At 39.7% G+C, this 26724-nt stretch overlaps 1 long non-coding RNA gene across 1 annotated transcript; it reads right to left on the reverse strand.

The window, feature by feature from the left end:
* Positions 1-19834: 19834 nt before the first annotated feature.
* LOC149224154 (uncharacterized) lies at positions 19835-22468 on the reverse strand. The gene is made up of 3 exons (XR_016249037.1): positions 22194-22468; positions 21908-21948; positions 19835-20326 (listed from the first exon to the last, which is right to left on the reverse strand). It is a non-coding gene; the product is annotated as an uncharacterized LOC149224154 (long non-coding RNA).
* Between the last annotated feature and the right edge of the window lie 4256 nt (positions 22469-26724).

Raw genomic sequence — 26724 nt, forward strand, 5'->3', positions numbered from 1 at the left:
TTAGAGATCAATCTATAGCTACTTTGTTTAAATTCTTTGGAAAATCATAATACTTTTTGGCAGATATGATGGCTTAATTTTGTACCCATCACTCAATCCTAGACTGATCATATTTTGATATTCATAAACCTGCCCCTGATGGGACCTGAACAAAAGAGCCTCTGAGAGTTCAACAACTTGAGAGGCCCTAGTTATGTGTAAATGCACTCGTTGATTTAAATGGTATGATTATGATTAGTCAAGGTAAGCTTAGAAGCTACAAAATGACCTTCACGAATGGCATTACTGACATGTGGCCAAGAAGTTTGATAGATAAATTATTTTAGTGAATTTGACATATATATATATATATATATATATATATATATATATATATATATATATATATATATATATATATATATATATATATATATATATATATATATTTAATCATTTTATTTGTAATGAGGAGTAATTAGTAAGGAGTAGTAAGGCATTATTATGTTGATTGCATGTTTTCTAAATATTTTCAAATTTGATAGTGAGGAGGGAGGTATTGATCTCTCTCTCATAACTATGAGATTTACAATATTCTTAGAATATGCAATTTACATAATTTCATGAGGGGTAGTATATTCAATGTTAGTTTACGTTGAAATTTATTTTTTGTGTAAGGCTCGGGATTTAATTATTTATGAAAAAGAGTACAGACATGTTTTCTTGATGTTAAGAGCTGCCCCATAGGGAAAATGGCCCAAGAACAACAATTTAGAGTCTTAAGATTACAGATACCGAAGTTAATGAGATTGTGTGGCAAAATCATAGGCACAATAGCTAGTGCTTTGTAAAACGATACAACACAACTCTGATTTTTGCCTGTGGCCACAAAAATCACTATATATGTATTGAACATAACAAAACTATGAAAAGAACCAAGCTATAAGCCACATAAGAGAAGGAAACTAACATAATATCAAGGAAAAACAAACTTGAGACCATGATGAAGCTTCCATAGGCCATGAACCACCATCCCATACCGATAACTTTGTGCGCGGATAAGAAGGCACGAACCACCATCAAATATCACAGACTCACAGCAAGCCTCGAGTCATGAGAGGGTACCTGCACTCAAGCCCGACCAATAGACACCATGTGCCTCTAGAAGAGACAATAAGGTACCTACAGGTTGTACTTCATAAGATAATACTCGAGGCCAGAACCAACAACCATTTCTTCCTAGGCGACATAACCTACAAAAAACCACCTTCTTAGCCACAGTATGCTCTCCTCCTGGACGCGTAGACCCCTACTCACTAACCTAGAATGGATCCCCTTAGTTATATGACTATGAATTTTCCACCACCTTTCGATGAATAATCATGCGCGAATGAGCACAAGTGTGCCTAACCTGACTTGTCATGCTCACTAGGCACCAGAATCAATTTCAGTGTTGACTAGGCACCGAATGGGATTTCAAACTCCATGAAATTTTATGAATTTCAAAACACCACTAAGTTACTAGACTCCGTGGAGATGGAAAAGTACTCTAAGATCCAGATTGGCGCCTTGAGAGAAACTCCTTAGGTGTTGAATTTCTCCATGTTCAAAGAACACCCAATCCAATCCTTGATTCCAAAGAGAAGAATAGAAATCCAAATATCTTTTGATGCCACATAATTGTTATGACTATGGTAATTTCAAAGTATGTGCCCATGGCACTACCTAGAGTCCAAAACTTAATACCCTCCACCATGCAATCAATTGAAGGAATAATCACCTCATAGGCCTAAATAATTAACCACCTCTAGATTTCCCAATGTCAAATGTCCATAACTACATCGTGCTCCATTATAATTTGAGCAGGATGATATTGAATTATCATAGAGGCACCAGATATGACTCATATTTCACATGCGGAACCATTTATAAACCATAAAAGAACCCACACATGAGTGACTGTAGTATGATCAGTCGCCATCATGAACGAAGGAAAGAAGTACCACCTTTCCGCTCTACCTAAGGTGACCACCATCATCGAATTTAATGGAGTGTACCTGCATAGAGAATGAGACACATTCCCTCTGAGGTGGAGGATGAATATGCCCTAGTGGTCAAATCAATTTGATCGTCTTCAAATTATTTCTATTAAATTTTGAGGTTATTTTGGAATATGTAATCAAGTTCTTAAGATGAGAGATATATTTTTAAATATAAATTGAGATATATAGTTTTTATATTTAATAATATATATTTCAATTTAGATAATTGTTGGAGAGGTAAATCCCCTCTACGGATAGAGGTGATCCCTACTAGCCCCGAAAGGATCTAGCAACAATCAGTCAATGCTACTATGCAAGTTCCTAATTGCAAATAAAAGGTAGGTAATGAACACCCACTTGGATTCCAACGCTATTTTTTGATGAAGAGATGCCACTCTCGCTCCTTCGCTCTTGGCCGGTCACGATCCTCCGCAATCTCCGCGAATAGATACCTGCACACACGAAGAGAAAGACAAACACAAGCGTGAAATCTAATAAAAGCAATTATACATCAGTCAGAAAGGACGTAATTCACATTTAACATTACAGAGACAAATGAGAATGGAACCATAATAGTAGTCATCTATTATTAATCAATAACGGAGAAGAGTACAAACAAATGTTCTGACGTCGAATCCTTCTCAAGAGGGTCCAGCCAGCAAGTCTCTTAAGCATTCACCCTTAGAGGTAGATCTCCCAAGACAAAAAACTCTCTCTCACACAAGCAACACTCCACAACCTTCCTTAAGCTATCTAGCAATTCCACACTTATCACACCAACTACCTACTAGTAGCAGCAATCTGAGCACTATCAATTCTACACAATCCAAAACTAGCTGCTCATGGCAAGTTTAAATAGGAGAAGGAGTCTCCATGAATGGGGGGAGGATGAGCTTATCTTCAAGGAAGGTGGTTTCAAATGACGAACAGACATGCCATAGAAGGGAGGGCGATACCCACAAGGCCAACAGCCAAGTCTGGAGTCATCTGGAAGGCTGGCTGTTGGAACAAATTTGCCCAAACTGGATCAGCGCGGGTGTATAACTAAACTGTAGCGCTGACAGCGCATCTTAATAACAGAGCAGGCTATGTCAGCGCGGCTTAATACATTCATAGGATGCGTTGGCTCATGAAATTCGACCAGCGTGGAAAACCCGTGTTCTTCCGCGCTGGCAGCGCATCAGTTGCACTATCAGCCGCCAGTTAGCGCGGTTATTTTAATAACAGTTGCGCTGATCAAATAAACTTTGGCAAAGTGGGTCATTTAGCCAGACTAGGGAGCAGGAGCATGATTAATTGGAATTCATGGCACAGTAGGGAGACTGACAGGGAGACAGTGACAAATTACTATGTAACAGATGCCCCCTAAAGCATGAAGCCCGAGAGAGTGGGAGGGGTGAAATGCTTTACAAACTCGCCAAACTGGAACACCACCAGGAAGGACCCGCATGTACAACTGATATCTCAATTACATGTAGTCTAGGCATGGGCGCAGCCATCCAAAAGACATATGAAGAAGGTCTGTGGTATGGATGCAGCCACCCAGCTGAAGGGACCATGATGATAAGGTATGGTCGCAGCCATCCTAAAGACTCAGGTATGGGCGCAGCCATCCATCAATGAGTCATGTAATAATAATCCACAAAATTGCAACCTGGTTTGTAGCAGGTAAAAACCAGGGTCTTGCGCTCCATCCCAATCCGAACAAAGTACAAGTTCAAGCATGTGAATACATGAGCTGAAGTCGAACATGCATGAACATCGTCTGATTACCAGTCAGTGATGAAAACTGTTAACAGACGCGAGAGGTACCACCAATAATGACAATGGTCCTCAAGGTACTTATAGGTACAATCTACAGCGTGTGAATCAATGAGCTGGTGTCGAACACCCGCAGAATCATCCGATCGGAGGCCAATGATGAAAACCTCGCGTCGAACACGAAGAACCTGCCATTGAGGCATGCAGGCTCTAAGGCACCTGAAGGGAGTCTCTAAGTCACTTTCCTGGATAATGAGCTGAAGTCGACAGGAAGTAACCTTGATCGAAGGTGGGCCATAATGTTTCCCACATCATCGACACGAGACAGAGGAAAATATTTTGTGTGAGACATCAGAGGGAGGTTGTAAGCTTGCAGAGGTCAACTTCTCTTGAACATATCGGCGGCACGACAGCGGATTTGGCAGTATTTGACATCAAATGAGCAGAGGTCATGGTGACAAGGCAATGAGCAAATGAGAGGTCGAAATAGGGTAACCCAAACCTGCGGAGGCTAGTGTAACCCAAACAAGATGAGAAATCCCCACCCAGACATGAATGCAGACGAGTGCCATGTTCAAGAGCGACAGACTGCCGACACGACTATTATTGTAGTTCCATTTTCCCCACCATTTCTGGCAGGTACCCCGATTATTTTTGGATGACAAGCTTGATGGGGATAGCATATGCTTGGAAAGCGTCATTACGATGGTGTCCGATGTCACAAGGTTTTAACGAGCCTGACAAAGGAGAAGCTCGGCGTCTTTTCCTGTTTAGAGAGTCTGAAAAGACAACGAAAAAGAAAACTCTAGGGGGGTCCTTTTTCGTAAAGTTGTGTCTCCCAAGCCCGAAAAAGTATAAAACAATGCTCGAAAGAACCGCCTGACCAGTATGATCGAGGAGTACTTTTCGTAAATAGTGACTTTGACCCGAAAAAGTAAAAAAGTGGTCAGAAGCACGTCGTTTTGGAACCAATAACGAGTGTGAAACGACAAACACCCGGCAATCTTTTTAAGTTAAACAGTCGAAAAAAGAGCGTAAAAAGCGACCGCCCCTCGTTCCTTTGAACGAGTCGAGAGGGAACCCGGCAATCTTTTCTTGGTTTACGTCGGAAAAGAGCTTGAAGATGACATTTTTGGGACCAAGTGTACATAGAATCGTCACGGCCCTGCCGGTTACGAGGACTTGCACAAGGAAACCACCCGCATAAACCTATTCGACATGTTAAAAAACATAGTAAAACATGCATAAAACACATAGCAAAGTGACATTGGCATAAAATCCATGGTAAACATGACAAAAAACCCACATTTATGAAAAACTATAGTAAATTACGAATTTTTACCATAAATAGGGGGGGTAAAAGACATTTTTTACCATTGTTACCATTTTGAGTTGTGGAGAACGTTGTGGAGCTGCAAGGTTGACGGAGCGATTTCCATCCCGTGTGGACACCATCCATCCGGCAGCTTGTTCCAGGTAGGTTCTCCTCTCCCTGCGCTTCATTTTGAGTCTTTTTTGCAGCATTTCCATGGTGGGAATTGGCCATTTGGGTGAATTGTTTGAGCTTTGATGCGCTCTCGGTCAGCGCGGATTCCCTCATCGGGTCCACGCTGATCGATTAATTTTACACACACCACCACCCGGGTCAGCGCGGAAAACACGTGTTCTTCCGCGCTGACCCAAGAAAAAAAAAAACACTGGGGTGCCATTATCAGCGCGACTATTTTAAAAATAGTTGCGCTGACGCCGTGAAATGTGATTTTTAAAAAATTGAACGTACAAACCTCAACGGTCAGGGTCCTAATATTTTTCTATGGTCTTACAGGACACAATGGCATTTGTTTGGTAAGAGAGAGCTCACGATAACGAAGATATAGCCGCTTATGCCAATGCGGAGTGCCGAAATGCAATGCGGGCATGCGGGCTTCTTAAATTTTTCCTCACTCCGCGCCTGAGAGCGCAACCTGATCTCCTCGAGCTCTTAATCAGAGCTTGGAACCCAGTTGACGGAAAATTCACAATCCGTGGCCGAGACATTGAGTTTGATTCCACGGATATTTATTTTTTGACTGGATTGTCACGCCGGGGCGAGATGCCCATCCTGGAGGGGCAACGGCCCAGTGGCGAGACCCTTGACATGCTCATGGCTCGAGTGTGCCCACGGGCACATAAAACACGGAGTGGGAAGGTGGGTATTCCGACGGTGGACGACATCGTCCTTCGCACCATACTCTTCATGGTGACCCGGGCAGCGGGTTGTTTGGCCAATCATGAGGCTTCAAAGACCCATCTACTACTGGCTCTCGAGTGTTTACAGCCCACCATTTTTAACTGGGCGGCAGCAGTAACGACCAGCATGAAGAGGCAACTGAGCAACTGTCGACGCGGAGAGTCGAAGCAGTTTGCTTATGGGTCGCTCTTACTTCCGCTCATGCTGGAGCGGGTGCCGGCCCTACAGCTACAGGACATGGTTGTGGATCCACCCAGAGGTCCCCGGGAGACGAGGGCCAGTCGATGGGGCCATGTCATGCCGCGCGGAGGTGGCGGCCGCCCAGTGGCTTGGGGTGTTTATTTTCGAGAGTGGCTAGATCGGCAGGTCATTTTCGTAGAGGACTGGCCATATGCCGGTATGGACTTCCGTGGTGATCCCGACATGCCACTGCCCGCGGGAGAGCATTGGGACGATGGAGGTATGACACTTGATCTCTTTTTAATGTTTTTTGATTTTTCATGTACATGTCTTGATAAATGTTATGGTGTGCAGATGTGGGACCCGTGAGACCCGTTGGTCTAGCCCCAGAGGCACGGAGAGAGGGGCAGGGTGCTGGAGTCCTGGCCTTGGCTCCTCCGGGAGTCGATACGACGGAGACTGTGGCACACAACCTCGAGGGTTTACTGGCGGGGGTGCCAGATTACCAGGGGATCGAGGAGGTCCCCATAGCTTCTCAGATCCACACAGTGGGGGTGGAACCCTGGATGCACCGCCTTCTGAGGTGGGTGGCACGGGCAGCTGTATGCTACGGAGAGCATAACCTAGCTCAGTAGTCATCTAGGTTTTATTTCCACTGATGTTTTTGAGAGACATATGTCTCAGATGTACTGAGGACACCAGTTTTACTTTGGACATATACACTTATTTTTTGAGCGCCTTGGTGCGCTGCGATATATATATAGATACTGTTTTTGGATGGATCTTTTCACATGTGATGATGTTTTTTATATGCCATGCAAATGTCTAATACAAATGTAATCTAATGTATCAGTTGCACAACACACGACCCATGTATTTTAATTTTTTATGCAAGCTTAAAAGCACACATGCAGACACACATGCAAACTATGCTTGAAAAAGTTTCATTTATATACATATGCTTATTCTATGGTCTTATTATGCTTTCTATGTCTTCTTGTATGATGTTCATCTGTTTCGCAAATGCCTGTCTAACACATGATTCGCCAATGCATCAGTTAACGTGTTTAATCGTCTCGGAATGTGTTGATATGTGATGTAATCAAAATTCCTTTCTAACAATCTTACACGTAGATACAACCTTAGAATGCGTTGGTCCCTGACGGAATATCGCCCGTTGAGTTGATGGACGACAAGTTGAGAGTCCAGGTTCACCACCATTGTATGAATGCCGAGATCAACTGCTTCAGCCAGTAACTCAATTACAGCACTGTATTCGGCAACATTGTTGGTGGTGCGACCCAAGCACACACCTTGAAAGTCTAGCAACTCTGTGTGAGGATCATAGATTGCCCACGCCGCAGAAGATAAATTGCAAGTACTACGGCAGGCGCCATCAGCGAAACCAACATAAGGTGTACTAGACATCTCCACAAGGAGCAGAAAACACAATAAGAGGCAAACACGCCTTCACACCAAAGCAAAACGTGAAATCATGCACACATCACACACTAAAACACGCGTATGCACAAGCTAGGTGCATGAAATCATGCATAGTATTTTTTCAAATAAAGCCCGTTGCGGGCCTTGTCGAGAGGGTTTCCTTCGTAATCAATCAACTCATATGCGCCCTTCTGCAAAACTCTCTTCACAATATAGGGGCCTAGCCACATGGATTCGAGTTTGCCTGCTCCTAGCTTATCCTTAGCCTGATTGTAGAGCAGTACTAGATCTCCCTCAACAAAGGAACGAGGTTGAATGGTATTGTCGAAATGAGCCTTAACCCTTTTTTTCTGTGCTTCAATAGCTAGAGAAGCTAAGCGACGGGTCTCGTCTAGCCGCTCTAGATAAAGGAGCCGTTCCTCCACCGGAGTGGTGTTGGGAAGCAACTCGACAGCTAACTTTAACGAAGGAATCTCACATTCAATAGGAAGGGTGGCCTCCAGTCCATAAACTAGCTGAAAAGGAGTGAAACCGGTGGCGTCCTTCACAGAGGTCCGGTAGGCCCACAAGGCAGGGAACAACATCAGATGCCAATTAGACTTGTGTGCACCAACGGTACGTTGGAGCATCGTGATCAAAACTTTGTTCACAGCTTCAACTTGACCGTTGGATTGAGGGTAGTACGGCGTCGAACTATCTTGACGCAAGCCTAGTTGGGTCGTTAGTTCCGTCATCATGTGATTACGGAAATGTTTTCCGTGATCCGTGACGATAGCCTAAGGGACTCCAAACCGAGTAATGACATGATTAAACAAAAACTGTGCCACTGTGTAACCGTCTTCGTTCAATGTAGGCATCGCTTTGGCCATTTGGTGAAATAATCCACGGCAACGATGATATACCCATGCCCCCCGGCTGAACGAGGGTTACAGGATGTATAATCGATGCCCCACTTGGCAAATGGACCTACGGTAACAACAGGGTGTAGTGGTGCAGGAGGTGCACGCATTTTCCGGTGGTAGACCTGGCATTCATGGCATGCACGGATGGCAAGGATGCAATCCTTGAAGATAGAAGGCCAGAAATAACCAGCACGGAGAAAAGAAGAGCGATGGTGGTGATCTGACCAAGGGAGCTCTTCGAGAGACATAGTCTCTATGATGGCTTCATCGGAAGGAAATATTTCCTTCAATGGATCCGAAGTAGCCTCATCTCCTAGCCAAGGGAAATGATCATATGAATCGGGAACACTGCTTGGAAGAGCAGGTTCAGTAGGGGGAGCCGATGCAGCGACAATCTCGACGTAGTTGAGCTCGGCAGGACTCAACGGCATCATATCACCCCAAGAGTATTCCTGATTAGTGGGAGGAAGAACCCACGGATCAGAACGTACAGAGATCATGTTGATAGGGGCGAGATTCGAAGGTGGGAGGGGAAAGACTCCCATTAAAGTGGGATCTTTGAAAAGTCTGGCACCCACACTCTCTAGTGACTTAGAGGTATGCTCCACAAATGGCACATTACCTTCAGAAGAAGAAGCGAAAAAGGAGAGCTAGTCCACCGTGACAATCTTCCCCTGGTGGGGGAAATGAATGACACGGAACAGGGAGGAAGCCATGGCTTGCATGGTGTATTTCCACCTATGTCTGAGAAGGAGGTTGTAGGTGAGGTTAGCGTCGATAACTTCGACCTCCACTTCTACCATCTTCCCTTCTAAAGAGATGGGCAAGCGTTGGAGGATACCGTAAGGACGAGATTCTCTTCCATCGAAGGCTTCTAACATCGTAGGAGACTGACTCAAAGTAGGAGAACCAATAGCCTTCCAGCAAGCAACAGACATGATGCAGGTTGAGGCACCTTCATCAATAACTGTACGATGAATGGTTTTACCATTGATGATGACCTGTATAAGGAAAGCGACTTGGTGAGGCAGTCTCTGTGTAAAACCCTCGAGATCAAAAGAAATCAAATCTGAATCTGTCGGGTCGATGCCACCAATAGCTGATAGCAAGGACTTCCTCTGGGAGGGGCAGCTCTGGAGGACTTCGAACACGGACATAGTAGACAGAGCCTGAGCTAAGTCCTGAACAATGCTATAATGCTGGGCAGCACGAGCATTGGGGTTGTAAGACGACTTCCTGAGTACACCTTTTGGAGGGGGTCGGGGGATCGTCTCAGTGCTGGGCCGTTCGATGTGGAGAGGACCAGAACTAGATGGAGGAGCGCTGGAGGTGGTCTCCGGCTCTTTCCCGGCATGAGATGAATAGTCTTTTGCTCGAGTTGAAACATGGATGGGAATCGTTCCAGCCATGAACACTTGAGAACCGAACGAGGAAGAGGGTTGAGATGGGTCCACCACCATTTGAGTCTGCTGGGAAGGGAAAGGCTCTTTAAGCACAGCAGGAGGCCCAGGAGCACCTTTCAAAAGTCGACTAACTTCGGACCGCCTCGGGCAATCCTTAGTGTAGTGATCCTCATCACAGATGAGACAAGGATACTTAGGTTTTCGTTTAGCTTCTTCCTCGGAGGGAGGCTTAGGGGGATCCTGCTTGGGCTGTCCAGATTTATCTTTAGCCTTCCCTTTCTTTTTCCCTTTTGAGGATTTATCCGCCGCGGTGGACTGAACGGCGTTTACCTCGGAGGTACTCCCAGAATTAGATTGGCCCTGAGAAGCATTTCCATTAGAAGCGTTCTGTTTTTGCTTCCCAGGGTTCGCGGCCGATTTCTTCGATGACGAGTTTACAGAGCCAAAGACTCCATCAACAGATGGTTTTGGCGAAGCCTTGGACTGTCCAGGCCTCGGGGCGTCTGGCAAATAATCATATAAAGTACCCGACTGAGAGTACACTAAGTTGAGGTACTGAGCACACGCGATCGCTTGCTCTTCAGTTACACAAGCTCCCATGGCGATGTCTCGTGCAATTGCAGGGACAAAGGAAGTCGTGAACCAATCGGTCAGGAGTTGATCAGGAATCCAGAATTTGATCAAGCGACGACGCCTTCTCCATTCATGTATATGATCAGATATGTGCATAGCCGTGTCCTGTTTGAGAGACGTGAGGAGATGTGTCCCTGTCTCGTACCGAATGGGTAACTGAAAATGAGTTAAGAACGCCATAGCCAGCGAGTTGAAATCTTGAAACGTGCCGCGATTCAGCTCAATATACAACTTAGCAGCTGAACCGGTGAGAGTTCTCTGAAAGAGGCGGAGCCGGATAGAGTCATCAAGCCGTGAGTTCGATGAACACCAGAGGTGATAGGTCATGACATGGGCTTGAGGATCTTCACCAGCTTTGCCGTCAAATTTTGGACAATCATCGGGTATTTTAGTTGGAACTGGTGGCCAATACGGATTATGCAAAATGGGATCATTTGTCAACTTGGACACATCCGGAAGTTCCAACATCGCTAAGAAAGGCAACTGAGGGTTAAAGGACATTTGTGGCTGCGGATTCGAGGCAGTACTAGGGTTCCAACTAGGTGGTGGTTGCCCCCATGGACCCTGTCCAGATGGACCCGGCCCGAAAGGACCTGGCCCATAGGGACCTTGCCCGTAGGAGTTCTGCCCATACGGATTTTGTCCATATGCGGACGGTTGTCCCTGGGTCAGCCCCCCAGCACCCCATGTATTAGCAACTTGACCTGCAGGTGCAGCATACTGATAATTTTGGTAAGGAGTAACCTGCATCTGTTGATAATTTTGATAAGGGGTAAACTGAGTTTGCCCCTGGGGTTGCTGGTAGCCATACATTTGCTGAGCCCCATACTGAGCCTGATAAGAAGGCTGCATTGGGTAAGAAGGTTGGGGCCATGGTCCGCCTTGCATTTGATAACCCATTTGAGTCTGGGGCCCGGGATAATGTCCTTGAACCGGTTGGGCTTGGATCATCTGGCCGGAAGGTTGGCCTGGTTGGGTTTGGGATGGACCTGTTTGCCCAGAAGGACGTACTTGCTGGGTGCCAGGTTGTCCGTGAACCACCAAGGGTTGTCCTTGCGGAACAGATGGTCGAGCAAGCTGGACGGCTGGTTGACCTTAAGGTTGGCCAGCCTGTCCAGATGGGAGATTAGGGCGGACAGTGGGTTGGCCTTGCTGCATAGAAGGCTGTCCCATTTGCCCGGAAGAGTGCACTGGCTGAGCAGTGGGTTGGCCCTGCTGCACTTAGGGTTGCCCCCCCTGCCCAGGAGGATGCATGGATTGAGTAGAGGGTTGGCCCTGCTGTACGTAGGGTTGCCCTCCTTGCCCAGAAGGATGACCAGACTGAGCAGTAGGTTGGCCCTGCTGTACGTAGGGTTGCCCCCCCTGCCCAAGAGGATACCCCTGTTGGACTGCTGGTTGACCTTGAGGATTATAAGCTTGCCCAGCTTGTCCAGAGGGGTAACCCTGCTGGAGACCAGGTTGGCCTTGTTGGATGTAAGGCTGTCCTGGTTGTCCAGATGGGTAACCTTGCTGGGTACCAGGTTGCCCTGGGTAACCAGAAGGTTGACTCTGATAGGAAAACGACGGACCACCAACGGCCGAAGGTTGTCCCGGATAGGGTTGTCCTTGCGGGCCCCCAGATTGTCCTGGGTAAGACTGGCCATAAAGTGGTTGCCCTTGAGGGGCTTGCACATAAGGTGGCTGGCCTTGATTAGGTGGTCCTTGAGGCTGTCCAGGGATTGCCTGGCCCCCATGAAAAGAATGAGTACTGGCGTCCCAAGTGATGGATAACGGTACTGAGACCTCAACGAAATGTTGAAGAGGCGCGGATTGAGCGAACTGGAGGTACTGACCAGTAGAATCATAATAAAAGAGTGGACCTTGGTAATTCGGGTCCACAATGGGTTGCCCCTGGGCATCATACGGCCCCCCTCCTGGAACAGGACCAGAAGAGGGTTGAGCACTCTGTGCAGGATCGATGACTCCAGATGAAAGTCCCGGCTGGCTATTACTCACTTGACTGTGAGAAGGACCAGCACCATTGTTTGTAGATGAAGACGCTGTCACGGCACTGACGACCGGAGTCGAGTATGCTACACAAATAGTTGGATTCGTGGGAACCGAGGTAACAGGTGTATTATGGGGTTGTGAAACAAAGGGTTCTGTGGTGGCAATGACGCTAGGATCCCATATAGTCGTAGAAGGATTCTTGGCAGCTATTCTATCCCTCATCAACTGATATCGTGGAGGGAGTGGAGAAGTAGCTGGAATGGGAGTGTCAATATTCGACACCACGGGTGTCTCACCTGCGCTGGGAGATATCTCATCCATGTGGGAAGTGGACATCGGAGACGACATACCGGGAGGGGTAACAGGAATATCCTCCTCGTCAGGCTCCCAGATAGGGTTCCAATCTTCTTCGTAATCCTCGTCGCTCGGGGCATGTACGTTGATAGGCCGGATACTCGGGATAACAGGAAGAGTATCGCTTACAACTGGTACCTCAGGAGCAACAGAAGATGGAGAACCTTGATCACTTGGACCGGGAGTTGACGGGTCAGCCAGGATGACAAAACCCCACACAAATCCTAAAGGAAACTAACGATAAAGACCCTACTCAAGCTAACGCACACAAGATCTAACCAGGTAATGTTATCGTGGCTGAATAAATTTTTAAGACACAGGAACTAAACTTGACCTTTTCATGTTTCAAGAGTCGAGAAAAGGACAAAAAAATGACTCTAGTCTCCTTCGAATGTTTAATGAGCACAAAGTGACAAGACGCTCACTGGCACCTTTTCTTTTAGGGAGTCCGAAAAGGATCAAAAGTGACTGCTCTGGAGACTCTAGGTAAAGGGTTTACCAAGTAATCCGTAAAACTGCTTATACACCTTGGCAATCGTATGAGAACCAAGGACTTTCCGTACTGCAGTCAATCTTCCCAAATGCTGTGTTCGGTGCGTTACGGTTCACAATGAGGCAGACTCGGCTTCCTATGGATCAAGGATGAAAGCCTAGTGGGGTCTCCCTATATACGCGACGGTACGTGGGAGCACAATCCGTGTTAGACCACTATCGAGTCACAGAAGGAGGAATCACCCAACCATAATGTGAAACAATAGTGACTATGTTTAAAGACGCCGGAACACGTCTCTAACCTAGACCTCTAGATATTTGCGTTAAGTTCCAATGCGTTTTTAGGTTTATTCAGTTTATTTTATGGTTGATCTTGAGTTTAAGTTTCGGTTTCAGGCCTTATCGTGTGATCTCTCACAATTACCTAGATGCAAACTATATGCCAAAGAACACCATTTCGTTCGATGAATTCTAACTAAGAAAGGGTTAAGAGTTTTCAATCAAACAAAATGAACTCAAACAATCAAACAATCTAATGCAGCTAATGGCAAAGAAATGAGACTTTTCTTTTGAGAACACAAATCAATGAAATGCTCTTCCTTTCATTAACTATTGAATGCAAAAGATATTAGTTCGATTTCTTTTTCAATGGCACAATGCACTTAAAATGAATTTTGAGAGACAGCAACACCGAGTAAAGAGAAACAAAATCACTCAATGAAAAACACAACAAGCGTGAAAAGAGCCGGTTGAACCCAAGCAATTGTAATCTATGTCTGGGTGGTGAGAAGTAATTGAAACAATCCAAGGATTGGTTCGAGGACAATCACCTAAACAACCAAGCAAAGAAAGCGAAAGAGGAAGGTTTTCACAAAAGCAAAGGCAAGTAGTAACGAATCTTCGTGAACGAGTGATGAAACAAAATCAATCCAGCGAAAACGGGATGATAAGACTAGGTCACCGGACACAAAACAAGATCCGCCCGACAAGACTTCGCAAGCAAGTGTTTCACAGTTCAAACAATGAAAAACAAGTCATAAACCAGGTGGAAAGAGTAAGGGGCAGTCAAACCAACAGGCTCAGGAGGCAAATTTGAAACAAATTGAATTCTACAGGATCAGCGCGGGTAGAACTCAGCAACAATGCGCTGACCAGAGGTCACGCGTAGCAACAAAGCGCTGTCAGTGCGGAAGCACACGACTTAGTCGCGCTGGTTCATTTTTCAGAATCGTCGCGACTGTTTCGTGTACAAGCGCGATGACCACGGAGTCAAAGAAACAGCTATGCGCTGTCAGCGCGACTGTTTTGATATAAACCGCGCTGAGGCTAAAAAACAAGCACAAACAAGCAAAAAACTCCCAAACCAAGGCAATAACTCTTTAAACAATTAAGGCACCTCCCAGATTGAACCAGGAAGGTCAAAAGCAGAGGACTAACCCCTGATCTTTGAAAAGAGAGGAACAATCAAACTCAAAACAAGAATGAACAAAAAGAGGCAAAGGCCAGCTCCCCAGCGGAGTCGCCAAATTGTTGGAGAGGTAAATCCCCTCTACGGATAGAGGTGATCCCTCCTAGCCCAGAACGGGTCTAGCAACAATCAGTCAATGCTACTATGCAAGTTCCTAATTGCAAATAAAAGGTAGGTAATGAACACCTACTTGGATTCCAACGCTATTGTTTGATGAAGAGATGCCGCTCTCGCTCCTTCGCTCTTGGCCGGTCACGATCCTCCGCGATCTCCGCGAATAGATACCTGCACACACGAAGAGAAAGACAAACACAAGCGTGAAATCTAATAAAAGCAATTATACATCAGTCAGAAAGGACGTAATTCACATTTAACATTACAGAGACAAATGAGAATGGAACCATAATAGTAGTCATCTATTATTAATCAATAACAGAGAAGAGTACAACCAAATGTTCTGACGTCGAATCCTTCTCAAGAGGGTCCAGCCAGCAAGTCTCTTAAGCATCCACCCTTAGAGGTAGATCTCCCAAGACAAAAAACTCTCTCTCACACAAGCAACACTCCACAACCTTCCTTAAGCTATCTAGCAATTCCACACTTATCACACCAACTACCTACTAGTAGCAGCAATCTGAGCACTATCAATTCTACACAATCCAAAACTAGCTTCTCATGGCAATGCTAGAGGTTTAAATAGGAGAAGGAGTCTCCATGAATGGGGGGAGGATGAGCTTATCTTCAAGGAAGGTGGTTTCGAATGACGAACAGACATGCCATAGAAGGGAGGGCGATACCCACAAGGCCAACAACCAAGTCTGGAGTCATCTGGAAGGCTGGCTGTTGGAACAAATTCGCCCAAACTGGATCAGCGTGGGTGTATAACTGAACTGTAGCGCTGACAGCGCATCTTAATAATGGAGCAGGCTGTGTCAGCGCGGCTTAATACATTCATAGGATGTGCTGGCTCATGAAATTCGACCAGCGTGGAAAACCCATGTTCTTCCGCGCTGGCAGCGCATCAGTTGCACTATCAACCGCCAGTCAGCGCTGTTATTTTAATAACAGTTGCGCTGATCAAATAAACTTTGGCAAAGTGGGTCATTTGGCCAGACTAGGGAGTAGGAGCATGATTAATTGGAATTCATGGCACAGTAGGGAGACTGACAGGGAGACAGTGACAAATTACTGTCTAACAATAATATTTAATGTTATACATTTTTATTTTAATATTGTATATATACCAGATATATCTTAATGTGTGGAGAGTCTTAAAATATTTGATTACTTTTTGGGGCTTAGTGATATTTCTTTAGAATATCTACCACATGTCTTCCTCTCATGGGCTATGACACTTTGGAATTTGAACCATGCATCTTTTAGTTTTCATAGTTTTCACATTATTGAGATTGCCAATTAAGTTGCCCCTTTAGACTTATTATTTATTTATTTTAAGGTCAAATACTATTTAGAAAAATATCATAAATATTATTGATTAGTGTAGTTTAATTAAAAATGTTTTGGTTATGTATTAGGATATTTTTAAGGATATTTGAAAAGAAAAACAAAGCTAAACTTATTTAAACATTAAAAAAAAAAAAACAAAAATGACAATATAACCCATATTTAGATTGCTAAAATTGGATTAAAATAAGAAAAACAACCATTAATTAAAATATGCCCTAAATTTATAAAATTGATTTAATGAAATACCAATATAATAAGTTGGAGCACTTGCCTTGCATTTCATAAAGTGCTCCAATACCATACGGAGTTCAATCAAATTTGAAAGTTAATTTTACTTTCAAAGATATATTTTTTTTTTTTTGTAAGCTATGGTGTTGCTCTTTTTTTTTCTATTACTTCAAATCAAAATAAACATCAAAAGTAAGGTTGCCTTCAACTCGCCCTCTTGGGGAAACCGAGTATTTAAGCCACCTAAAGTTCTTAATAGCCGACCAAAAATAAAAGATCCATAGTCTGATTATCCAGGCTAAATACACTAAACAGTCTTTCAGGTTTCTAATCCTACTTGCATGCATATAACGATTTTCTACTTCTAATATTTGAAACAAACTGAAATTATCTATACTATGCAGTTTCATCAAAATTAATACATATCTATAATTAATCAGCTTCTGCCTCTGGTCGCTGGGTAGTCTCCTTGTTTGCATTCTGATTTCCTTCCCTTATCAATTGCTGGATCTCCTCAAGCTTCTTTTCCTGCATCTCCAAGGTAATCTGAATAATTCTGAGCTCCCTCCTCAGGTTGGGAACTCCTTGCGCTAGTTCAGCCATCTCTGTTGCAGCTTGCTCCAGAGCTTTAGCCAGCAATCTTTTCATCACCCAGTATATATGTAAGGACTGTTTAAATAAAGACATTCTACCCCTAGTGTTACCAGGGTCGTGGAGTAGGAACTCCCAATCCTCCATCTCGGAGTTGGACTGAGCTTGAATGGCGTCTTCCTCCATATTCTGGATAATTCTTCTAATTCTTGGGTTCGTGTTCTGGTTATATGCCTTCTCTGCTTGCTGAATTTTCCTATCCAACGATCGGCTTGTCTTTTTGCCCGGTCTCCCCCTCTGCCCTCGTCGTCCTCCCCTTTCTCCTCGGTATCTGCTTGTTCCTCTGCCTCTCGTGCTGCTCGGTTCCATCCCGCTTCCCGCACCTTGGTGAATCGCCCATAATTCGGCCTCATTATTTGTCATCTCGCCGCCCCACTACTTTCAAAGATATTTATTAATTCTATTGGGAAAAAAATATATATATTCCTATGCAGGAGTAGGTATTGAGAAACAAATTTATATAGCTATCTTGATTTTAAAAAATAAGAAAAAATATAAAAAAAATAAGAAAAGAATATTGAAAAGAGATTTATAATTTAAATGAGTGCAATTCATAAATTACTTTTCAAAACTCAAAAACATAAGAAAGGACTAAAAATTTATTATTTAAAGTAAGAGTTTATTATTGTGTTTACATATGAAATTGCATGATATGTCTTGGGAAAAAAATTATCATTCTTATTTTTGGTTTGTTTTATTGGTTCAGTAGGGTGGAATGAGAAAAATGGTTTATCCACAATTTCTCTTCAATAATTGGTGACATATTTTTTTTTGAGTGAAAATTACAAAATGCTCTAACTACTATCTATATTAAAGATGTAAACAAAAAGTTTAGATTGAATAGTGAGCAATTAATTTCCACATACATCCATGTCCTTTATATTAATTTCTTAATTTATGAACATGGGGAAAGGATGGTAAAGAACCAATCCATTAGCAAGCATTGATCTGTTAAGTTCTTACCTATGCTAAAGGAACTTATTGCCTTAGAGAGGGCTATCCATCACTTATACTTATGTAAACATTTCTTTTCTTATTGGAATATTTTTATAGGAGTAGATTTAGATAACCCAATCCTTTAAAGTATATGAATAATAGTTGTTTTAATGTTAGAATCCTTGAATTGTGCTTGATTTTTGTTTGTTGAGATTTTTATTTGTACATTTGAAATTAGGTTCAAGGAAAAGTTTCCATTAGGGATCTCAATGTTATATTAATTTCATGTAAGAAGCCTCTAGTTTATTCTTTGTCTTTCTCAAGATATCAAATGACACTGTTTTGTGCTTTTGTTTTGGCAACTTTTTATCATATTTATTTAGGTTTTTCTAGACCTATGCGTGTAAAGAGGCTTGCTATAAGATTCACTAAAATGTGGAAGATCAATGTGATAGGTATCCTTGTATGCTAGTTGCCAAATAGAGGATACAATGTATGGGTGGGATTCAAAATTAAGACACCCTAGTGAGAATCTGACTTGTCTTTTAATAATCTTTAATTTGAATGCTAAAATCAGGTACCATTGTGAAACATTCACCCCATTACGAATATCATATATCTATTGTAATATATATCTGTGTTCCCTTTAATTTCTAAAGTGAATAAAAATAAGCACCACTATGCTTCACAACATTCAATGGTAATAAACATTTTAGTTCAACAAAAATAGAAATTAAATGTTTTATAAATTATAAATTGAAAAGTTTAACAACAAAATTTAATAAATATCATCACTCCACAACCTCCAACAAAAAAAATGTACTCTAACCTACATAATCATAATTAAAAAAAGACGTCCCAGTTTATGAATAAAAACAACAAACTTCCTTTTCAGCGAATATTAATAAAAGACAATAAAAATAACCAACACAACTTTGTCAAACTATATATTAATATTATATATATTAAAAGAATTTACCCAACACAGCTCTTTCACACTAATTCTAGACTATAGTGGACTTTCTCTAATACTTTCTGGGAGCTGCCATTTTGTTGAAGAACTTCATATTAGTTTTTTTCCATATACTTGCTATGACCTTACATACAACCCTTCGATAATATAATATTTTCCTTTGTTAAATAAGAAACATGAACCTTATATTAGTTTTGCTTCCCATGCTTCCCATCCGCTAACCTACGCGCCTTATATAATATAATATTTTCCTTAGGTTACCATAACAACAGTTGATTGAACACCATAACCGTGATAATAAAGTGGAACATGTTGCTTCAGTAGTTTACTTTTACATAGATTGGATACATCCATCCATTATTTAGACACGCCATGGATTCATGCAGTTTTACCATAAACTGTATATGAGCAAAGCATATTCATCTTAAATTCTCTGTCATCAAAGCAAGGAGGCACACAGCAACTCCTGACCAATAGCTGCAATCTGCAAATAGATCTCGGTACTTTCACTCTTCTCTGTTGAAGTCAATGCTTTAATGTAATCGGAAACTTGCTCTGATTTGAGAATTATCTTTACTATGTATGGGCAGCTGACAAGGCACGGGAGGTCTGTATATTGCACTCGCTACATTTGGTTCTACAACCGAATGCTCCACTGACTAAAACTGCAATATTAAATCCATAGTCCTTTTTATGACAGTTACCTGCCATGTAGAGTGATAGATATATACTTCAAGATATAATGTATCCGAGACAGACAAGAATATTCTTAATTTTCTAGCCAATATAAAGGAGGAGTTACAACTGCTATAAATATAGTCAAAACATCCATGATAGTATCTATACTACCAACCAACAAAATATTCTTGACTTTTTAGCCAATATAAAAGAGGAGTTGCAGCTGCTCTAAATATAATCCAAACGTCCATGATAATATTTATACTACCAATGTTAAACTTAGCAATGATCATTTGGAGGCAGCTCTGCAATTTTATATACACATACTGGTGGAAGCCTTAAACTATCAGGAAGACTATGGAAAGGCACGGCATTAGAGGCCCTCGTTTTATCACCGGAAATCTCGTTGACATGACTGTATTAAGAGATCTGCCAAGGCTGCTTATGAAGACATGGACATTGGACCCTACCAGTCCCCCGAGTATAATGCTCGCTCCCGTCAACATCCATTCATACACTGAGATCAATAAACATCGCTTAAAACTCACTTCAGATTATTTTTAAAATTCAGAAAGATAAACATGAAAATGTGTAAAACACGCCCATGGACCGGACAGCAAAATCAGAAAACATTAAACAAAAAACTAAGGAAAAATTCACTGCTTAACTAAAAACCCATACAACACTCTAATTTATAATCACAAAGAATCTTTTTATTAGAAGATTGGTAGATAAACCTAACAAGTTCCAACATTCATTTATCCGAACAAAGTAATGGGAAGCATCCATACCCATAGTTTTCTTCACCCATACCCGTAATAAATCTATAATCATAAAAACTGGATTTAGTATACCTGTAATAAATTTATAATCATAAAAACTGGATTTAGCAAATAATAGAATCGTAATAAACAGTCTTTTCTTAATTAGGTAGTGTGAAAGGATAATCATAAGAAGTGTCAGTAGAATCGTGGTTGAAATTCAGCCAGAGATTGCAGCTTCATAATCACTTTATTTTACAATTTCACCCTTTCATAATCACAGACTGAGATTTATGTAATATTTTATCTAGGGTTGTAAAATGTTATATTGTTTATTATTTTCATAAATAAATATTGTTTAAATAAATTTTAAAAATATATATATATAAATAAATATTATTTAAATAAATTGTTATAAAATATTAATAATCAATATAATGTAATTAAGATGTTATTGGAAAATTTTTATGACTTTTTTAATCATAATAGAGTTCAGGCTTCTGTGATCCATATCAATTTAGAGAGAGATTTTTCGGCGAAAATCACATGGAAAATCATTGGTCTACGCGTTTCGAACCAACAAGTGTGTTTCATCGTCAGGACAACGATGAACCACACTTGTTGGTTCGAAACGCGTCTACCAATGATTTTCCATGTGATTTTCGCCGAAAAATCTCTCTCTAGACTTTTTTAATCATTAAACTTTTTTAAATATTTAAAAAAATATTTTAAATAATAAGAAATCATATACCATATAAATTATATTATTATCAAAAGAACAATTAATTATAGTGTATTTTAAATTTATAAAATTAATTTAATAACAGACTAATATTATAAGATGAAGCACTCTATTTTTCTTAAAAATAGGTATTGAGAAATAAATATATATATAATTTTTTAAGAATGAGAATATATTGTAAAAAATAAAATAAAATTAGAGTTGTATATATGAAAAAAAAAATTATATTTAGATAAAAAATTATAAAAATTATATTTCAGGTAGATAAATGATGATAATGAAATTACTAAAATTAATATTTTAAGATTGTAACAAAAATTAAATAGATATTAATAATATGATGATAATTTTAAGTAAAACTGTTTATCTTTTAATTTTATTTTTATTTTTAACTTCCCACCCTATAGCATGATTAACACATTTAAAGTTCAGGCAGATGGATTTGTATATTCAACCACATAGACTAGTTGTTACCTAGATAGATATAATAACGCAATGCCGAAGATAAATAGATATTGCTACCACTCAATTCAGTTGTGGTGTCACTGTGCCCTGCATTAAGAAATAACGTAAATGTGCTTGCAGTGTGGAGTACCTTGAGGCTGCAATTTGAATATTTGACGAACCCACCAGAATCTGAGGCTGAAAAATCAATATCAGAACTGTACTGAACGAGATACAATGAACTCAATAACAATGCAGAGATCCAAAATTTACTTAAAATGAAACTATGCTCATTTATCATGTTAAACTAATAAGTATTAAGGGAAATTAATCTAAACCGGTATTCCATAAAATCTCTCCTCTAGTCACTCGGCAATAAAGAAACTGGGAGAAAAGTTGAGTTTCCAGAAGCAGAACTAAGGTTAAAATGGACATACCAAATATTGGGGCAACAGCCTGTCCACACTGCACAGTGTCGTGACTGATAGGGTCCATGTCTTTAGCAGCCTTGCCAGATCACTTAACTTAGTCATGTCACCAAGATTTCAAGCGATAAAACGAAGCGGCGGACCTCTAATACCTTGCCTCCACATAGTCTTACCCATAGCTCGAGGCTTCTACGATTATGTGTAAATAAAATGCAGAGCTGCCTCCAAATGATCATCGCGAAACGTAACATTGGGAGCATAAATAATATCAGGGACATTTCATATATCCTTCCTTCAATTGAGATATATGAAATGTGTATCTCTCTAGGAAGAGTGAGTGCAATTAATAGGTACAGAAATCTGATGGTTCGCCAACCAATGGGCGACCCACTCATGGCGAGCTTTCCCACTCAGATATGGTACAACTTTCCTTTTTCGTAGATCGCGACAACTTTGATCTATTAACCTTCTCCATTCATAGAAATTTCAGAATTATCAGAAATAGTACTGTAATTTTCAGTTACTGTGGTTATTATTTATTTTCAAGGCTACAAGGTTTCAAATAATGATATTAAACCTCATATCACATGTTATTTGTGGAAGAGGATTTCAATTATTCTTTCCCAACCCTCGTTATAAACCCAAGGAAAATTTAACGAACAACTACTTTTTAAGCATATAAAATTATTTAAACAGAAAAATTAAATAATATTTGTAAATATTATTTATTTTAAATATATATATTTATGTTTACATGAATATGAAAATTTAATAAATTAATTTGAAAATCTAATAAATTAGCTTATTATAAAACATACTTGATTTTATTATATTTTTAAGTTTTCTTTCTTTCTCTTTTTTTTTTTTTCAAAAGGTGGAAAAACCTATCAAACTCAGTTTGTCAAACCAACAGTGAGGACAGCCATCTCTGGCTGCTATCCGCGAATGTTAGTTTAACACATCACTGTTATCAAGGAAAACCACGCCACCTGAAATAACCCGTTGGTGGTCCGTAAGGGAGGAGGGTATCACTCTTGCCAGATGCCTCTGGGTCTTGGGCCGTTAACCTATTTCCTTACGTCCGAGGAAGACGAGCTCTTACCCAAGCAGAAGCAGTTTTAGGGCATACTTTTCAATAATTTAAATTTACTTTTCATATATAAATAATTTATCTTAACAATAATTTCATATATAAATAATTTATTCTTCAAAAAAATTTGACATACTGTAATAAATATAAAAAATAATAATATGAAATAAATATAATAATATATATTTTATTGTAACTTGGAATTTTAAACTTTTAAATAATTATATCTATTTTTCTAATATCATCTTACTTTAAAAATATATATAACATTATATTTAAAATCTAATAAATTTACTAACAATACGATTAAAACATATTATATATAATCACATTAATTTAGTGAAAATGAATTATTATTAGCGTCATATTAATTTTTATTTTAAATTATTAACATTACTCGCGTAATGTTACCAACTCGCCTACCGTGCTAAGTTTCTGCTAAAGACCCACTGGCTGCAAAAGTACGCGAGAAACGAGTTTCGGTAGGAGTAATTCACACCGTCCAATGAAAATATCAAAAGTCACGGTCGTATTAGACTGAATACTTGATGAAAGGCAAGAATATTGTTGTCTCCACTCATTGATCTCGGTAAGTGCACTTACACTTTTATCTCGGTAAGTGCAGTTGCTTACGGATTCAGAAGACGCATAAATCACACCCATATAGCCTCAGAGTATGGTAGGGTGTCATGTAAGTAGTATTCTTCATATCGGAGGTGTTTCATTTCGAAAGTTTGTTTTTATAACATTGATATTAATTGTTTTCTTATAGAATGTTTATTTAACATTTTTCAAATATTAATAATAAAAATGTATATATATAACTATTCACAATAATTAATGTATATAGTATTTATTTATGACTATGTGTATATATATTGGTTTTTTTATTTTAAAAATATAGATAATAATATGTGAACAATATGTGAAGGTTGTCATATCATATTTCTAAAGCGTCATATATTACATGTTTTTAAATTTTTTTAAACATATCTATTGATTTTCAATTTTACAATAATGAGTATAGATACCTGCTGCCATATTATCACCTTTACATCACACTTTTAAAACGTCATATATTACATGTTTTTAAAATTCTTTGAACATATCTATGGACTTTCAATTTTACAATAATGAGTATAGATACCTACTCCCATCTTTATTAGCTTTATGAATTGATAGTAGTTTCCATTAATTATAGCAATTAGCTATTATAGGGATTCACTACCACCATTCTCCAAACTATAGTCACCTTTACAACTATATATATACATACACAATACAATTTAACTATTATGCTCATCTTTTAAATGATACTGACATTTTTAAAGGTTTAAGTGTTAGGTTACTTTTTGTGTATGTAATGTCTCAAAATACACACTCAAGTCATATGTAATCCACAAATAAAGTAAAGAAAAAGATGCTAAAATTTTATGCATGTAAGCTAATTAATAAACCATTGAATACATGAATTTAAATGGTTATGTATATATACTTATTGATAAGCCACTTAGTATATAAATTTAAACAATTAAACAAGAAATAAGAGGGGAAAATATCAATTATTTATTAAGCCAATGGAAATGTACAAAACTAAATAATATCACGTACATAATAGCCTATTGATATGATGTTTAGTCCTTCTCCGTGGAAGGGTTATTTGTATCCTCTAATGGGATTTCTCTATTGAAGCAATAGTGAAGAAATACATCAACTTTTGTAATCAACGTTTTTAAGAGCAACTTGGGTAGCATGCGACCAAGGAAAAAGTAATTAATGTGAATGAAAGCAAGTGACTTATGACTCATTCACACAATCATGACAATGTTACTTTAGCACAATAAATTATTGTAGAATGCATTGAAGAGCTTTGCATAATAGCTCAAAGACTGGATTGTAGGTGAGTTAATTAAATGGGAATTCAAAAGATTCATTTATGTGAACTCATTTCATTAGATTGATCAAGATGGGATCAATTACCCTCCTACTGAATGAGGAAGTTCCACCAATATAGTCAAGCATTCACCTACAAGGTTTCTAAGTTAGTTACCACTAGTATTAATGGGCCATGAAATTCTTCAAACCATGCCACTACAATGATTGCATGAGTATTAATAAAATTCTTGCATGAGTCATACGGCTAATAAAACAAAAGCTGAGAGCCCCGTTTGATAGTTCTTGAAGATTTACTTTGATTTTGTTTGAAATTTACGTAAATTCCATGTGTTTAAATATATATTAAGTATGTTTAATGATGATATGAACTATGTTACGATATTTCAACTTATGTCTCATACGCATATGAAATTGATATGATAACATACGCCCTATATTGTGTGATGTTAGGGGAACATTATATAAAGGAAATGTAGCATGTATTTCTTTCCCATCCTTGTGAAAGGACAGTGGGCCTACATTGCATGAAAACCATAACAAAGAAAAAAGTATAACATTTGCAAATGCATTGATAAAGTACACTAGTTCTCACAATGACATCGCCATCCACATTCTTAGGTCATTATCAATTCATGTAAAATATGGGAGAGGGCATCTATAAATTTAGATGGTCCATATTATATGTAAAATGAATGTCATCTCCATTTAAAATTGTGATGGAACCATGTCACCCTAGGGAATATACACCTACAACAAAGGAGTAACATTGAAATGGGGTCTAGAACATGTAAAGAGTTCACTAAGATAGGACAAACTAGAGGCTTAAAATAAATTTTAAATAAGAAAAATAGTTTTTTTTTGTTTCAAAATACATCTAAAACATTTATATCATCAAGTACAAATCTCCATAATGTGATTAGGGAGTTTTAGTTGATCATGGGGGACATCATTTTGTTAGTGATGAATGATGTAATTTGTTTGTATATGCTAGGTGGCTCATTAATAATGATAACATATACCTAAAGACTAGTACAAAATGGCACAATGTATGTCTTGAAGTTGAACACTAAGAGGAGTCACCATGCCATTATAGATCAATACTGAAAATCCAATGGTAAATGTAAGTTAAATCACCAATAACATAAACAAAAATCAAGGTAGTGGGCCTGCAAATAAAACCTCAATTTTTAATGAGTCGGTGTTGGTTGGGCTAGGTAAATTAGATAAATCAGAGCGATATGTCCCTCAAACCATCAAATAGAATAAAAGATATTGATATTTTTAATGGAATTCAAATTGACACAATGGAATGAAGTAAAATAATTACTAGGAGTCTTAGGACTTCCATCCAATGGAATGTAAACAAAAATTGGTTTAGGCAATAACAATACAACTAGGTAGAAGTACTCAACAAATGTCGATATGCCATAGGGGAAGAAAGTAATTATAACTATAACGAGGGACCATTGAACATAATTAATTGTTATGATAGGAGGGATGCTAGAGTGTCAAGTTGACAAGGTCAAAAACATTTCATATGCAAATCTAAGGAAT

This window comes from Pinus tabuliformis, chromosome Q, assembly GCF_031772625.1.
Source record: "Pinus tabuliformis cultivar Carrire ecotype Pingquan chromosome Q, CPIR1, whole genome shotgun sequence".
Classification (NCBI taxonomy): domain Eukaryota; kingdom Viridiplantae; phylum Streptophyta; class Pinopsida; order Pinales; family Pinaceae; genus Pinus; species Pinus tabuliformis.